The 16867-nt window shown below is 42.8% G+C and overlaps 1 long non-coding RNA gene across 1 annotated transcript; it reads right to left on the bottom strand.

Moving 5' to 3' along the window:
• Window positions 1–214: 214 nt before the first annotated feature.
• LOC111256298 lies at window positions 215–2217 on the bottom strand. Its single transcript, XR_002676336.1, has 2 exons — window positions 1912–2217; window positions 215–1799 (listed from the first exon to the last, which is right to left on the bottom strand). It is a non-coding gene; the product is annotated as an uncharacterized LOC111256298 (long non-coding RNA).
• Window positions 2218–16867: the final 14650 nt, after the last annotated feature.

Genomic DNA, 16867 nt, shown 5'->3' with positions numbered 1-16867 from the left:
GACACCACATGCAAAAAAGAACATTTATTTTAGTGGTAACTAATGAGCTTACATATTAAAGAGGCAAATGCTACTTACTTATTGATAGGATGTGGCTTGTTGCGTAGGAAGTAGCGATAGGAAACACGAGGTCGGGGCTTGAAGCTGGGGCGACGGGGAGGCGCCGTGTTGGTCGCACGGCATCGACCTGGGAGGCGAGGGAAACGTGGAGAGCTGGGCAACAATATCCCTTTTGATATTATTTCTTAATTAGTCCCCTAGTACAATTGGGTTTATATATCACCCATACTACAAAGGAGAATCCTAACCGATTACTCTTTGGCCAAACAAAGGCCTAAACCAACTCTATCTTATCTGAATAAGACTCTAACTAACTGGGCTACTCCCCTGTGGCACCTGGGGCTGCTGCCGGCGCCTCCTAAGCATGAATTCCTGCTCCATTCTTCTCACTTCGAGCGCCTTCTCTCGGAAGATCCCCAGGTCTCGAAACCACAATCGACTTTGTGCGCCCTTGCTATTTCAGTTCCTGATTTTTGCACCATGAAGCAGGCACCGCCGTGCCCTGGATACCACGCCATTTTATAATATGCCAGATCAGGTTGGCAAATGTAATGTTTAATTGCATTTGATCGTACTGTCTCGACCATTTGCTGTAGGCTACCCATGTCATTTATAAGCTCTTCCTTCCCTTCTATTATTTCAACTGCAGTTCTACCTTGCGTGCGTTCATTGAAAAAGTGAGGTGCAAAGCCCACTCCAAGCTTCAGAGGTGGCAGGTCAGCCACGAGGTTTCTTGCAGTTGCATCAGCTGTGTTATGCAGGCTGCTGCACTCAAAGGCAGAAACGTAGCATTCGATGCGTATCAGAATAACCTGCTCCGGGAATTTGCATGATAATTCTGATGGAATACAGCTAGTAGCACACCTGTCTGGCTTGCAACATAGTGGATCCGGGCGCCAAAAGTTGGTGTCATAGGAACACAAATCTTTTATGGTGAAACATGAAGCAGCATGTGAGTGGGAGATGTCTTGCTGAGGCAGTTGGATGAGTTCTCTCATTACTGCTTCAGCCACATCGTTCATCGAAGATGTGAATGACTGCAAGCATCTTATAGCAGTTCCGACGATGTCCGTGCTCTCTAACAATCGTAGCATCAGCATGAGAGAAAAACTTCTCATCGGTGTCTTCCGGTCGTCGCCTCCACACCACGCCCTTCCACACACATGCACTGTATGTGCAGACACCGGAGTATACTTCCTTGCGCCATCTTGTACTCAAGTGGGTTAGAGAACACGCACCGCAGAGGTGAGCATCCTGACTCCACATCTCTGAGGAAACGGTTGGCGCACGCCGCAAACCACTCGTTTCTTCGAACATCTGAGCAGCTTAGGTTGTCTTTGCGAAACCCAGTAAATAGGAGGACACGGATGATTGTGTCACATGTGCGATCCATTTAGAGAAGGAGTGTCTTACTGGTTGTTCGAACTCTATGTCGACGTTCATTGTTTGCTGCTTGATGCACCTGTGTAGCAGATCTCCGCAGTCTTTGAAGGCACGCTCCAACAGCTTCCTGCGCCGTAGAAGGGACACGTCTGTGATTGGCATCCTTGCAGATCTCTCAAGCGCAAGCTCTAGTTCGGTGTGCGCCATCTCAAGCCTCCCAATGTGATGCCCTGTGGATGCCGTCCTTCTGCCATGGTCACACTTGCTGAACAAGTAGGACGTGATTCTGCTCACGGTCTCTTGCACAATAGCTGAACCCACCATGCCCGCCATGAGTGTTGCTTAGGAGAGGTCCCCTGTTCAGAAAGCAAAGATAGATCATGAGATGCAGAGGTGATTAAATCATAGAGAAAAACTGAAGAATTATGCATCATGTCAAATTAATTGATTGATCCTTCACCGACTTACCAACTGAATGAGAGATTACATCGATTAAGGAGGAATGCACAGCAGCTGCTGTACATACCGTGGTCGTATCACCTATGGTGAAGATTTAGCTTAGCAATCTATTTATCTCAACATAAGCATATGTATAGAAAAGTCAAAAAGACCTATAAATTGGGAAAGAAAGTGAAACACAACTTGAAAATATCTCATCTACGCTGCAATGGGACAAGGAACTTGGAAAAATGTTAGCCAATTTCTAGTAGAATGAAGCCAATATAGATGAGAACATTAGGAGATGATGTGATGTCCAAGACTTTTGAGGTGGGAAACGAGGTAGACAAGTCCTATAGTGAGGGGTGTGCTGGAAGTTAGTTAAGAAGGTTTACAAACGAGGTAGACAAGTCAACGATCGATGAGAGTCTCCCCTTTGTGGAGAAAATTAGGAGAGGTGCACTCAAGTCGTGTGAAAATTTAGAATGGTGTGATAGCTGACAACGATAAAGAAATAAATGTTTCAAAAAAAATACAATGTTTCAAAAAACGACAAAGGAAGAAAGTGAACAAAGCTTGAAAATACTTCCTTCATTGTACTACTCTAGCATGTGTTTGGTTTTGGGACTAAGTGGAATGGGTTGGCTCCGTCCCAGTTTTCTGGGTTGGGTCTGACCCATTTCATGAGTGTTGAGTGTTGCTTAGGAGAGGTTCCCTGTTCATAAAACAAAGAGTGATCATAAGATGCAGAGGTGATTAAATCATTTGAGAAAAAATGAAGAATTGTGCATCATGTTAAATTAATTGATTGATCTCTCACCGACTTGCCAACTGAATGAGAGATGATGGTGATCAAAGAGGAATGCACGGTCAGTTGCTGTACATACCATGGTCGAATCACCGATGGTGAAGATGAAAAGATTGATTAAGAAGGAGATAGGTATAACTCGAAGACTTTGAGAGGTTGGAGGAGCACTAGTCAAGTAACCAGCAGGGTTTTGATGGTGAGGGGTTGAGAGAAACTGGTCCCTATAATGAAAATTTTCGGCGAAATTTCACAAATTCTGCACTTTTCCAAAGGGGAGTGAAAAAAATAATTTCATTTAAAGAATTTTGGAAATTTTGAATTAAAGTGAAATTATTTAGAAAGGATAAGGTGTAATAACCACCTAGCACCTTGAAGGCTTGAAGCAAAAAAGTCTTGGTCACTTGTCACTGGCAATTTCTAGTGGAATCAGTCCAATATACGAGTTTTCATAAATTTATTTTCATAGCACGCTAGTATGACCGATATTTCATACTGACTCACTATCATTTTTCTTGTGACGTCCCATTTTCTCGATGATGTTGGTTCACGGACTGGCATTCTCTGTAATTAGGATTCAAGCATTTGTAGCATCCTCTTCACTGCTCTGAAAAAGTACTAACCTATAACAGTATGAATGAGAAGATGGAGTTTGGATCATGAGCAAAGATTAGCGGTAGTAAAAATCCAACCTTGATCGAATATGTTGAAAACTGTGGATAGCTAATAACCTGTGTAGAGAGGTATTATGGATGTTATAAAATTGAACGAGAATGTGGCCCAAGACATTGAGATAGTCATTAACATGGATGGGTCTGATGGTGAGGGATGCCAAGCAGTTGGTCTCTGCAATGGAAAAATGTTTGGCCAATGGAAATTTCTCAAAAGCCTTGGTCTTCGAAAGCAATTGTTTCTAGATGAAGTTGTTTCAAAAAATTGCTTCCAGATGAAGTCAGTCCTAGACGAAGTCGATTCGCGTAATCTCCTGCTGTAATCGCATCATCAACTGAAACTACTCTGCTCTAATTCGAGTCTCTATCGCAAAGCAAAGGAGACGCACAAGGATTATGGACGGAGTGTCATGTTCGGTTAGCTGATCACTCCAGGTCTCCAGGGTCCACCACCATGTCTGCACTCTGCATGCAGTGAGCAGTACTCGTGCGTCAGACCAGCGGACGACATGTCATCACTCGGCATCCAGCGGACGGCTGCGCCAAGAATTTTTCAGGTGCCGCTAAGTTCGCTTCCTTTTCTTTCCGCATCCAGTCCATGAGCAAACTTTGCAGCCGGACTGGCACATATGGCCCCATAAGTAGAGCAAGTGAATGATCGTATGTGTCCTACATCTGATCCTGTCGTCCTTGCAATGGCTTAGTTTTTCTAGCTGACTTGTATATATAATTGCCCAACGGGCATTATCTTACGTGGTAAACATCTGCATGCGTGGGAAATCATACGGAGAGTGGTTGGATAGCTGACGAGGACCGGAGAACGAAACAAATATAAAGCTCTGAACATCTCCCCATCTATGCATCATCGTAGAAGGAAGGAACTCGATCTAATCCATGTTGAGTTATGATCCAAATTCAGTTATATACATAAAGCTAGAAGAACGCCCACAAAGAAGAAAAGCTCAAAGTGGCAAACTACATTTATACATTTATGAAGAACAAGGCTCAAAGGGCTGCATCACGGGGGCTTACAATATGCAGTAAGCTAGCTAGTTCAAATTACTATTTATATACTTGGTGCTAATAATGCCATCTCTAATATAAATTTTTCTAATATCATGCAGAGACCACTGGATTTGCATCTATATTTACCCCAAGCTTGGATCTGCAATTATCTTAGACTCTCTCACACATTCCAAGCTACTTGATTACACGGAATTCCTAGAAATTGTACAATAGTAAGACATCCTTTGGCAGTACTTAAATGCATGTTGAGATTCTATGCATCTAAATTGTATTACTAACTCTTGTCTTTATATCCTCAAAGTGCGCACAAGCTTTTCATGGAGAAAGGTGGGGTATGCCCTGATGACATGAAGAAACGGATGAAAATAAGGATGCATAAACGGGTAAGAACATAAAAACTTGGTTTCTTTTCATATAATGTAGACTTGTCATTTATAACAACTCATCATTTTTCCATTTTATTACAATGCCACAACCAACCTCCAGTACTGTGCTATGCGGATACTACGTGTGCGAGTTCCTAAAAAACAATGGGAGCTACCAGACGAACGACCCCAAAAACGTAAGTCTCTTATTATACATTGCAATGTGCTAACTTCCTTATGGTAATACATCCTAATCTTCATTTATTGTATACCTGCAGTTGCCTAAGATCGACACTCGCAATTCAGTGCTCGAAGACCAAGTCATTGTCAACATTTGTAGGGACATGGCTCATTTCATCAAAACTGAGATTTGTCATGAGAATAAACTATTCTTTGATCCAAAAGGCAAGGAGGCGGTGGACGGATGCGAGGGTCTTCGTACATGGACATTATAAGTGGTAGATGGAAGTATATAGCTCTATTCCATTTGTTGAATTATTTGAATTAATTACTATTCAATTTTGATGAATAATATGAATAATGCAATTTCTAGTAATGTGAATTATTTATTATTTAAGTTTATTGTTATGTGGTTGGAGATACATATTTAAATTTGGCAACTAAAAACTGGTAAAAAATAAAAATTATATATAAATAATGGAAAATAATAAATAGGGTGGGAAAATAAATATTCCTAGCGGTTGGCATAACCTACCACCAGCACAGAATTTCTCTGAGTTGACGGTTGGTTATGTCACCCGCCAGCACAGTGGTTCACTATGCTGGCCATTGGTTATGTTACCCGCTAGCGCAGTGAACCACCGTGCTGGCGGTTGGTTATGTCACCCGCCAGGACAGTGCTTCACTATGCTGGCGGTTGGTTATGTCACCCACCAGTGCAGTGGTTCACTTTGCTGGTGGTTGGTTATGTCACCCGCCAGCACAGTGGTTCTCTAGGCTGCTGGGCGAGCACCTGCCAGCATAGAGCGCCATTTGTGCTAGCTCAAAGTTGCTGGCGGTTGCGGAACCCGCCAGCACAGTGGTGTTTTACCCACCACTACAAACCTTTTTTGGCGTAGTGTGACATCCTCTTCGAATTCCTTACCTCACCGTTGACCCTCGCCGACCGGAGCACCGGTGAGCCGGCCGGTCGAGCCCCCTGTCCGGAGGTTGAAGAAGGTGTGGCCTTTTTGCGTTTCAGCCCCTAAAAATCCTATAACCTGTAGAGGTTTTCTGTGTGTCTTGGCAAACTTGCAGATGACCTCCTGAACCTTTTAAATCCCTTCCATCTAATCCAACTTATTTTGCAGCACTAACCCCAAATTTTCACCTATTCGCAATGACTATTCACTGAGTCTAGATCATCTTCCTTGCAAGCCCCTGTCTTTTATGGTTAATTATGACTAGGTCCTTGCAGCCTTGTTTATCTCATAACTTCTTTGTTTTAGCTCCATTTTGAGTGATTCTTCCGCTCACACGTTCGTCTTAACGTGTAGATTAGTTTTGCTATACCTTTTGGTAATACAAGATTACAATGCTTAATTGGAACATGGAGCGACCACCTAGGAAAACAGTACAACCACCAGAACTATCATGGCTCTGGTCTTGGCTAATTAATTAGAAACTCTAGTTTGAAGCAGTGTTACCAAAAGGGCAAGAGGGGCGGCATTAGATTGGGTTTGCTACTGATCCGGAAATCTTAGCGGGCTACTTTTTACAAGAGAATCTTTGTAAAGGCCTCGTAGCATCCCTATGCAGTCACACCTCGGTAGTGGGATGAGTGCCTGATCAGCACAGCATGGTTGGGTCCAAAGTTCTTTTGAACTTTTACGCGACTGGTGGGTAAAGATATGCAACCTCTGCATAGTATAAAACTGATCGATCAGCCGTGCTTTCAGTCAAGAGAGGCCTAGACCCTCCCATGATAATTGAACTTGAAGATGGACTTAAATCGTGGTTATGTTTCTATTAATTATGGGTTGGTATATACTTATACCTTAGTAATCAGGTGCTAATAAAATTTGAGCAACTAAAAATGCTTAATGTAGTCAACGAGTTAGCCTTTCCTTGTTTAAGCCTTTCATTCATATTCTCTCCACACTTGCTGAGTATGACATGTGCTAACCCTTGCTATAACCAACATTGCTTAGAAGAAGAAGCTGCTATCACGTTTGTTGTGAAGATGGTGCTGAGTTCTAGGCATACACAGCCCCTAGTCGATTGCCTGTGAAGTTTGGAGCCTTTATTTCCAGGATTAAGCGGTACAACTCTGATAGTCTTATAAGTCTTTATTTGTGTTTCTTTACATGATATTGTTGCTGTTATTCACTTACGATGTCACTATATGTATGAAACTAGATCCTAGCATACATATAGGTAGCACTTGGTTTTGTTGTAAAACCGGGTGCGACACTTCCATGTAGTGCATGTTGGCCTAGTTTATCCAAGCCTTGTTTGACTTAAATCATACTTCCTGATTAAAAGAATCCCCTTGAAGTGACCAAATCCATACAACCTCTAACTACCGAAGTTGTCTGACTTTGACATCACTATCTTCTCCTTAAGTTATCATCTTGGCTCGCATACCATTATTCAATCAAAGGAAGGTTCCTGCAGCTGCTAAGCTAACTCTTTTCTTCTTATCCAAAATTCATGTATCTATCTCTCATCTATATTAATTGTTATATGTCGTATTTCCTGAACATGGATGGAAGGGATACGACATATGCTTGAATCCTAATGGCAGAGACCACGTCTCTGCATTGAGAGAGAGAGAGATGATTCGCAGGAGAATATGCGATGGATTTATGCTACGACGCTTGAATCTAGCAGAAATGATTGCCAGTATAGCGCTAGAATCTTACTGTTGTAGATGTGAGATCAATCATTCCTTTTTTTAATGCCAATACAACCTAGAGTGTATTTTCAATTTATCATATACAGCAGATGTAGTCAGATAGTTAGGGTAACAATAACACAGATGACAGATGCAAAAATGGCTAGAACCTAGAAGGATGGCACTTGGCGCAGCAACAAATTAGATAGGGGAACTATAACAAGCATGGCATACAAAATGTTCGTGCAAGTTACAAACTTGGAATTTCTGTTTGCTTCATCCACTAGTAGAGAACTGACTTTCGATGCGCCCTCTTTTAATCCCGATTTAAAGTAGGCCCGGTACAAAAGGGGGTGCGCGGAAGCTTTACTCCCAGTTGGTATTTGCAACCGGAACTAAAAGTCACCTTTTATCCCGGTTTAAAAATCAGCCACCCGTGGGGGACCCTTTAGTCTCGGGTGAAAAAATTAGCTACCCGTGAGGGACCCTTTTGTCCCAGGTGGTAAGAATAACCGGAACTAAAGGTCACCCTTTTAATCCCGGTTAGTGTTACCACCCGGGACTAAAGCTCACGACACAAGCCGGGATAAAATGGGGTCTTTTATCCTGGTTGAAAACTTCAACGGGGATAAAAGGGTCCCTCACGGGTGGCTGAAAAAGAACTAAAGCCCTCGGACCCTTTCTATCCGAGTTGGTACTACCAACCGGGATAAAAGGGGATCTTTTGTCCCAGTTGGTGTTTCAAACCCGGATAAAAGGGTCCCCCACAGGGTGGTTGAAAGAGGATTAAATCCCTCGAACCCTTTTATCCCGGTTTGCAATACCAATCGGGATAAAAGGGGGTCTTTTATCCCGGTTGGTGTTTCCAACCGGGATAAAAGGGTCTCCCACGAGTTAGTACAAAAGGATTGCATCCCTATATAGTCAAATGTGATCTGTAGGTAGGATGGCAAGGAAGCTACGCGCGAGGCTGGAGGTGGTGGGTTCGAATCCCACGAACCACACATGTGCATGTTTCGCGTGAAAATCGCGTGACTTGTGACTTGCTGCGCATGTGGGAGGGGCCCTCCCTGGGACCCCTCGGGGATTTATTTATTTTGCATTTTTTTGAAACCATTTATCCCGGTTGGTATTACTAACCGGGATAAAAGGGGATCTGGACTGCGCCTAGCGTGGCAGCCCATTTAGTCCCGGTTGAGGGACCCGGGACAAATAACACCCCCTTTTGTCTTGGTTGCTTTATCTCGGATGGTTTTTCGGGAGATTTGCACTCTTCCAACTGGGATTAATACTCAGTTTTCTACCAGTGATCCACAAGCATTGCCTTTCATAGGCCAAAGCTTTGCTGAATTCCTTGTTTGTGGCTGTTCAAGTTGTATTTGCTTTGTTATCCTTAGCTTTCTTGGTCAAATGTTAGTATGTCATCACAACCACCCACCATTTCGTTTTTACCATGGTTGTTAGGGGTTTCCGTCAAGTCAAGTCAAGTCAAAGAAACAATTCTTTTAGGCAAAAGTTAGAATAAAAAACAATCCGTCTTCGGACCAGCGTAACAGACGGGTTGCCCGACCAAAGTCAGTCGCTGGAGACGGGGTCAGACGGGTGGCCCCGGCCGGAGATGGGTTCCGACGGGGGCCTGTTGGGCAATTCTTCTGGCCAACGTAACAGACTGATGGTTCCGTCAAGTCAAAGAAACAATTCTTTTAGAAAAAAGTTAAAATAAGAAACAATCCGTCCTTGTCAACATTTTTCCATTGTAGAGACCAACTGCTCCACCACTCATCATCAGACTCATCTATATTAATGGCCCATCAACCTCTTTTTGCTTTCAACGTCTTTGCCTCTTGGGCCACATTCTCGTTCAATTTTAACACCCATAATAGTATCTCTCTACACATAGGTTAGCTGTCCACAATTTTCACCATATCCGGTTGACGGTATGTTCTTACAACTGCTAAGCTAAATCTTTGCTCACGATCCGAAGTTCATCATCTATCTCTCATGCATGCATGTTGTTAATATCTTACTTTTTCTGAGCAGGGCAGCGATGCTTGAACTCTAATGGCAGAATTAGTCAGTGCTGCGATTGTCCAGGAGACAGTTGGCCAAATCCTATCTGGTCTGGTTCAAAAATATGAGGAGAAAGAGGAATCAAATGAGAAAAGAAACTTGGAGAGGCTAGAGATGGCACACATCAGGCTGGAGGCTGCTCTTGAGACATCTAATAAGTGGCAGATCACTGATGCATCCCTATTGCATTGGCGTAGGAAGCTGAAGCGTGCTGCTCAAGAGTGTGATGATACACTGCACAAATGCAAGCAGAGAATCCTAGAAGACGAACAAATGGAATGGGAGGTAAAGAACTCCTCCCTTCCTAACCGTATTGTGCATGCCACCAAGTCATTTGCTCTCTCCATATTTAAACGCAATGACAATGACTTGAGAAGATCCATTGCTCAAAGATTTGAGTGGTATGCAGATGGTGCTAGTGAGTTTCTGAGATTCATAGAGCTTGGTGGCACACCACGCTGTCACATGCCCTTTGATTCTCTTGTCAAAAACCTTTTTGCAGGCAAACAACTACATCATAAAATTGTTCGGGGAAACGAGTATCCTTCGTTTCAATTATTTTTGACTCCCATGCATAATCCAGTGCATGGAATAGATGTTAGCCTAATATTTATCCAGTATGATGGTACACCAGAGGGTAATATCTCCTTTAGTTTGACCGTACAGCTATCGGAGAGTATAGACATAGTTGGGATCGCAGTTAAGTGCCTCCAGTTATTTGCCTCTCATTTCAAGTGTAAATTTGAAAATATTAGAAATGAACTTACTGAACTGCCCAATGAAGACTTCTCATGGCGGCCCTCTATTTATTTGGATGATAAACAACGACATTGGGACAAAGCCAAAAGCTTGTTATCTCAGTTGGCTCGGCCAAACCCATTTGGTTGCAAGGAACATGGACGGCATGAGGTTCGACATTTTAGCAACATGGACATGGCAGGATTATCAGATGGTTTGCTAGAACCAGTAATTCAATTTACTTTGCATTGCCACGTCTCACTACCTATGTACAGAAAACAGAAGACCTCACTATCTGAAGACCTAATTTCTCTGCAAGATTATCCATATTTGAAAGCTGGGATCACCATTTCGCCCCATGGCTCTTTAGAGGACATGCTGCCAGCGAATAGGAGTTCTGAGATAGCAGCGATAGTCCGCAAGGAGCAACATTTCTTGCATACAGACATTTCCCTGGAACAACTGGAAGAGATTATGCTGCCAAAGGCAATAGATTACTTCCGCCAGAATGCCAAAGCAATGGTTTACCAAATGCTTTGGAAGTCTAAACATGGCTTTGCACTTATTCAGGTTGAGAAGCCATGCATGAGCACATGGAGACCAAGCATGAGAAGACGGAGCACTTCTGGGGGAGCTAGGAAAAGAAAGCTGTTTCAAGGAGATGTTGAGGAGATCATTAGGAGTCGGATACGTCACTGTCACTGGCTTGACTCATGGTTTACACATGTGCCTGTCCAGTTGCAAAGGTCGCTCAGGAATTGGATTCGGAAAGAAAAAGAAATGTTGATAGCAGCACCACAATTACTCCTGAAATTCTGAATCTTTTCATTTAAGAAACAAGAGGGTAAAGAAAAACAAAACCACAACAGCTCTGGGATCTAGACGTGCTATGTTCTACATTAGGAACCTATGCAACTGTAGCACATCACTTGTTCTTGATTTCAATTTGTGTGTGTTGTATGTAAGATGTTTGGTTCTCACCAGTTGAGTATACGCTGGGAATTACTCAATTACATGGGATATCATAAATGCAGTGCATTTGTAAGCGTAGACTTATAAGTGTAGGATCATCACTTGTTCTTATTTTCTATGTGACTTTCGAGTGTGTAGCTACTTTTGTTAAGAACTTTTCAGTAATTGGGTCGTTTTGCATCCTTGTGAGCCGAAGTTGCAGTCAGAATATGTTTCAGTCACAGAACATGTTCTCAACCTCCTTTTTGTGTATTGGATGGATACGGTCTCCCGTCTGGGGATTTCCCTTCGGTAAAAACTGAAAAAGAAAAAAGAAAACTGCAGTTGCCGTTCAAGAAATGTTTCAGTTGCTCAACCAAAGTCAGTCAAAGAATGGATTGCTAGGACAGCGTTGACCACGCCCAGACAACTTGACATGCCTCGATGAATGGACTCGTGTTGTCCCTAGCACACTTCGTCAAGGCCGGAAAACAGGATGCATAGACGAAATACTAGAGACTAGTAGAAAGGCAGGCTATCGCTGATGAGGGTGTCTGGTGAGGGGTGGGTGCGGTCGAGTTCCTTCCTTGTACGATGATGCATAGATGGGGAGATGTTGAGAGCTTTATATTTATTTCATTCTCCAGTCCTCGTCAGCTATCCAACCACTCTCCGTATGATTTCCCACGCAGATGTTGACCACGTAAGATAATGCCCGTTGGGCAAATATATATACAATAGATGACAAGTACTCAAATGCAAAGTGTCATGTTGCCGTTAAAGTCAACAATATATAAAATGAGGCGACTTTAAGTCCAAGAACAATCCTTCTATATATGCCACATTCTTTTCCTAGCAGTCCCCAAGCCTAACTAATCAAACTCATGGCAGGATTATCAGATGTTTTGCTAGAACCAGTAAATCAATTTACTTTGCATTGTCAAGTCTCATTATCTGTTTACAGCAAACAGGAGACCTCACTATCCGAAGACCTAATTTCTATGCAATTGTCCATATCTGAAAGTTGGAATCTCCTTTTGTGCCCCAAGGAGCAACATTTCTTGCATACAGACATTACCATGGATTATTACAAGCCTAGCATGTTTTGCATGTCTTGGTACTCCTTCGGATCTTTCCTTAATGAATTGAAGACAATGACACAGCTTCGTGCAGGATCAATTATAATGAGGATCTAGTGGTAGCTGCCTACATACATTGAGAAACATGTCCGCCTGGCTACCCTCATCATCGGTGTAAGTTATGGGAAGGTTGGAGCCACTACCATCACCAGCAATAATCTGCTCCATTAGATACCTTGCGGCCTCATCGTCTGCCATCTCAACTACTTTAAACACACATGAAATCATAGTTACATGTACATTGAGGTATATACATGAAATCATAGAACAACCATGAAAAAAATTCTAAGAATGTCTATGAAATTTCTGCTAATTTCTAAGCATTTCTACAAAATTTCTAGTAATTTGTAAGAATTTATACAAAATTCCTACAAATTTGTACTAATTTTCGAAGCATTTCTACTAAATCATAGTAACATAATAAAAATTATAGTAAATTTCCTATTAATTTTGCAGTGGGGAGCAAGAAGAGATGGGGCTGGGGGTTACGCGCGCGGTATGACGATGGTGAGGACGTTGAGAGGCGGCAATGCGCGCGCGGGCCAGCCAGGATGAGGTGGTCGGGGCGCTGGAGATGGAGGCGACAGTGACGAGAGCGAGGGGACGATGGCCATATGTACGGCTGGCTGTCCTCCCGAGGCGGGCGGTGACGGGGGCCGGGCCGGGTGACGACAGGGATGAAGGGAGCGCGACTAGGGGCAACGGCGTTGGGGGCGAACAGCCGGCGCGATGAGGGGGCGGCGACGTCAAGGACGGAGACGCGGCTAGCGAGGGGACGGAGCTAGAGGCAGCCGGTGACGGGAACAGAGGAGGCCGGCGACGATGATGAAGCCGGGGAGGTGGCGACAGGGATGGAGGCCGGCGACAAGAATGGAGGCGGCAACGGGGATGGAGGAGGCCAACGATGAGGGAGGCGAAACGGGTGGGATCTTGGGGAAGCCGCAGAGAAAATTTCGCTAAGTGTTGGGGGAGGGTAGAAGCTTTAACTTTTACCTACCCCCAGCCCCTCCCCTTCCCCCGCCACCTTTTATCCCGGTTCGTAATTGAACCTAGGACTAAAGGGCCTTTTATCCCGGGTAGAATTTGTAACCGGGATAAAACCCCTCCCCCCTTCCTTTATCGTGGTTCCAGTCCACCCGAGATAAAAGGCCCCCCTTTTATCGCGGTTGTAATGCACCCAGGATAAAAGGCTCCTTTTATCCTGGTTGCAAACTGGAACCGGGATAAAAGGGTACATTCCAGGCAGGAAACGAAAAGTACCTTTTTATCCCTGTTCCAGCGTGCAACCGGGATAAAATGGGGGCCTTTTATCCCGGGTGCAAGTTGAAACCGGGACAAAAGGGCCTTCTCCCATTTTTTCATCTCCCACCTATTTTTTGGAAATGCATTTCATTTATGTTTTCACTAGGTTTCAGGAAGCAAAAAATAAAAACTTTACATATTTTGAACATGCAAAAACATATTAAATTAGCATGTATATTTACAATAAGTTTTAATGTGTCATAAATTCTATACTTTATCTTTTTTGCTTCTAAACTAATTTCAATGAAGCTATGATCATCGGCTGGTGTTGAGGAAACTTCTCTACTGAGCATCATGGACTTGAAAGGATAAGACAACACAAATATCTTAGAGAGAACCACTTTTGATAATAATTCAAATATATAAGAAAAGTAATTACTTAAGTTCATACAACATTACTTGTCTTAGAGAGAAGTTCAAATACATCAGACAAATGTTACATCCATGCATACTACAGGCTTAGTTCGGATCGCTTATAAAGATATGAAGCATAATTCATATCTGCAATTTTAAAGTCTAGAACATCATCAATATAAGTTAGAGCATGAACTAGTGCACTCTCTAGCGCTTCAGACTGATATGAATTTGGACAACCATAAATCTGAAACAATGGTGTGTCCATTGCTTGAGATGCCTTGTAGAAAGAGATCTTAGTCTGGAGCGTGAAATTTCTATTGCATGTTGGGTATCCAACAATGTGTCTATATCCCAACCTTTCCACGACTTGCTCCAGAATCGCTTCAAAGCTTATTGCTGCAAAGGTTTGATTATAGAGATCCTAAAAGAAGAGAATAACATTATTATGAAATTTAAAAGATGTAACATAATTAAAGATAAAAGGATGATTAGATCCATACCATGTGATGTCGATTCAGATGACATAGCCTCCCAGCAGTCATAATCACACTACTCCTTCCCTCCTCAAGCGCCTTTTTTTTTAAAAAATACGAGTAGTCTGGCACAAAGTACCCATGACCCTTTAGCTGTTGTAGGCATGCCTCCACAACAGTCCCTTCATAAGATGTCTTACTTGGTGATGCTCGACCCCATGCGTCAATTGCAACCATCAGCTTGGGCTGCCATGGTACTCTTGGTGCCATTGAAATGGGTATTTGAAAAGAGATGTGTAGTCTTTTAAGTGGACCAACTACATCAGCTTGCACTCTAGGAGTACTACCACCTAGCTCTACAACAACTCGTTTAAGCCATCTAATACTGTTGATAACCTACATTGTATGTAAGTAGAATTATGAATTATTCATGTGTAGTACAAAACCAAATAGAAGAAGGAAATAACATTACTATGCTCGGAAGTGCTCCGTTGCTTAGATTGCCTTTTGGAATTACGATACCGGGAGTAGGGAAGTGAACTCCTGCAAGATGTGCCACCTCGAGGATAGCAACATTTCGATATGACATTCCTAGGTTTGAAGTTATCAAATATCCATCAGATACTAGCTCGAAAACATGTTTAAATAAATAACCATCCATACTAGTTGAACTTGCAGACCGTAATCATCTTGGTGAGCATTTCTCCACCAGTTGGCAGCGTACTTCGCCATGGAAGAGCTCCGATTCTACGAGGAAGGGTACACAGTCTTCCATGACCATTGCCGCTCTCCCTCATAGAATCAGAGCTCCTCCTTCACGTGTGTTGCTGCTTGACGGAGAACATGCTCGCCGCGATGAACACAATATGCAAGTTTAACAAAAGTACGGATTTGAAAAACCATATTGAATTTGACAAGATAAACCATCTAGGCAAGGGTAGCATCATTCTTAAACCTCCCCAAAAAGGATACATACTATATATATATATATATGACACATATGGCATACTAATTTTTTCCTCATAATTATTATTGAAATCCTCTCCATTCTACCTCACATTTACTCTCCATGATCTCCCTCACATTCTAGCACAAAATCCTCTTCATTTTCTACTTCACATTCTAGCAAATAAACTATCCATCTCCATTCTAGACAACAAGCAAACTATCCATCACATTCTAGCTCAAAAACATGTATAAATACAAATCCTCTTCATTCTCCCACTTTCTAACAAGAAAACTCATTTTTCTCCCTCTCTAAAGCATAAAACAAAGCATAACAACATTAAATGAGTGGAGGATAAAGTAGCTAACCTTCACAATACTTTGGATGAGTGAAATCCCCACGGAAATGAGAAAAAAAATTTGGACAGCACATCCCCCTAGGTTTTCTTCAGCGCCAAGAGGTGAAGCTTCTTTGTGGAGTGGCGGACTGGCTCAGGCTGGAGGAGGAAGAAAGGCCTCTACCTTGGATTTTAATGGGGGATGAGTTTTTACCCCAATTTAAAATTCCAACCAGGACAAAAAGGAACACCTTTTGTCTCGGTTGAAGTTTACTCCCGGTTGGAGGCTCCAACTGGGACAACAGCGCCACCCTGTTGTCCCGGTTGGAGGCTTTAACCAGGAGTAATCTTTTTGTCCCGGTTGATAACTCCAACCGGGACAAAAGGATGAGGTTTTGTCTAGGTTGGTGGCTCCAACCCGCACAAAAGGGTGGCGCCGTTGGTGCCAGGGAACTAGCTGTTACAACCGGGATAAAAGGAGAGCCTTTAGTCCTGGTTGCAAATACCAACCGGGTATAAAGCTCCACCCCATTCTAGCATAACGTGGTGCACCTACTTTAAACCGGGATAAAGGGGGGTGCATTGAAAGTCAGTTCTCTAGTAGTGATAGCACCACAGTTACACCTGAAGTTCTAAATCATTTCATTAAAGAAGAAGAGGGTAAAGAAAAACAAAACCACAACAGCTCTGGGATGTAGAAGTGCTATGTTCTACATTAGGAACCTATGCAACTGTAGCACATCACTTGTTCTTGGTTTCAATTTGTGTGTCTTGTATGTGTGATGTTTGGTTCTCACTAGTTGAGTATACGCTGGGAATTACTCAATTGCATGGGAGATCAGAATGCACTGCATTTGTAAGCGTAGACTTATAAGTGTAGGGTCACCACTTGTTCTTATTTTCTATGTGACTTTTGAGTGTGTAGCTACTTTCGTTAAAAACTTCTCAGTAATTGGGTCGTTTTGCATCC

Source organism: Setaria italica, chromosome II, assembly GCF_000263155.2.
Source record: "Setaria italica strain Yugu1 chromosome II, Setaria_italica_v2.0, whole genome shotgun sequence".
In the NCBI taxonomy this organism is placed as follows: domain Eukaryota; kingdom Viridiplantae; phylum Streptophyta; class Magnoliopsida; order Poales; family Poaceae; genus Setaria; species Setaria italica.
This window is presented reverse-complemented; position numbering and strand designations above follow the sequence as displayed.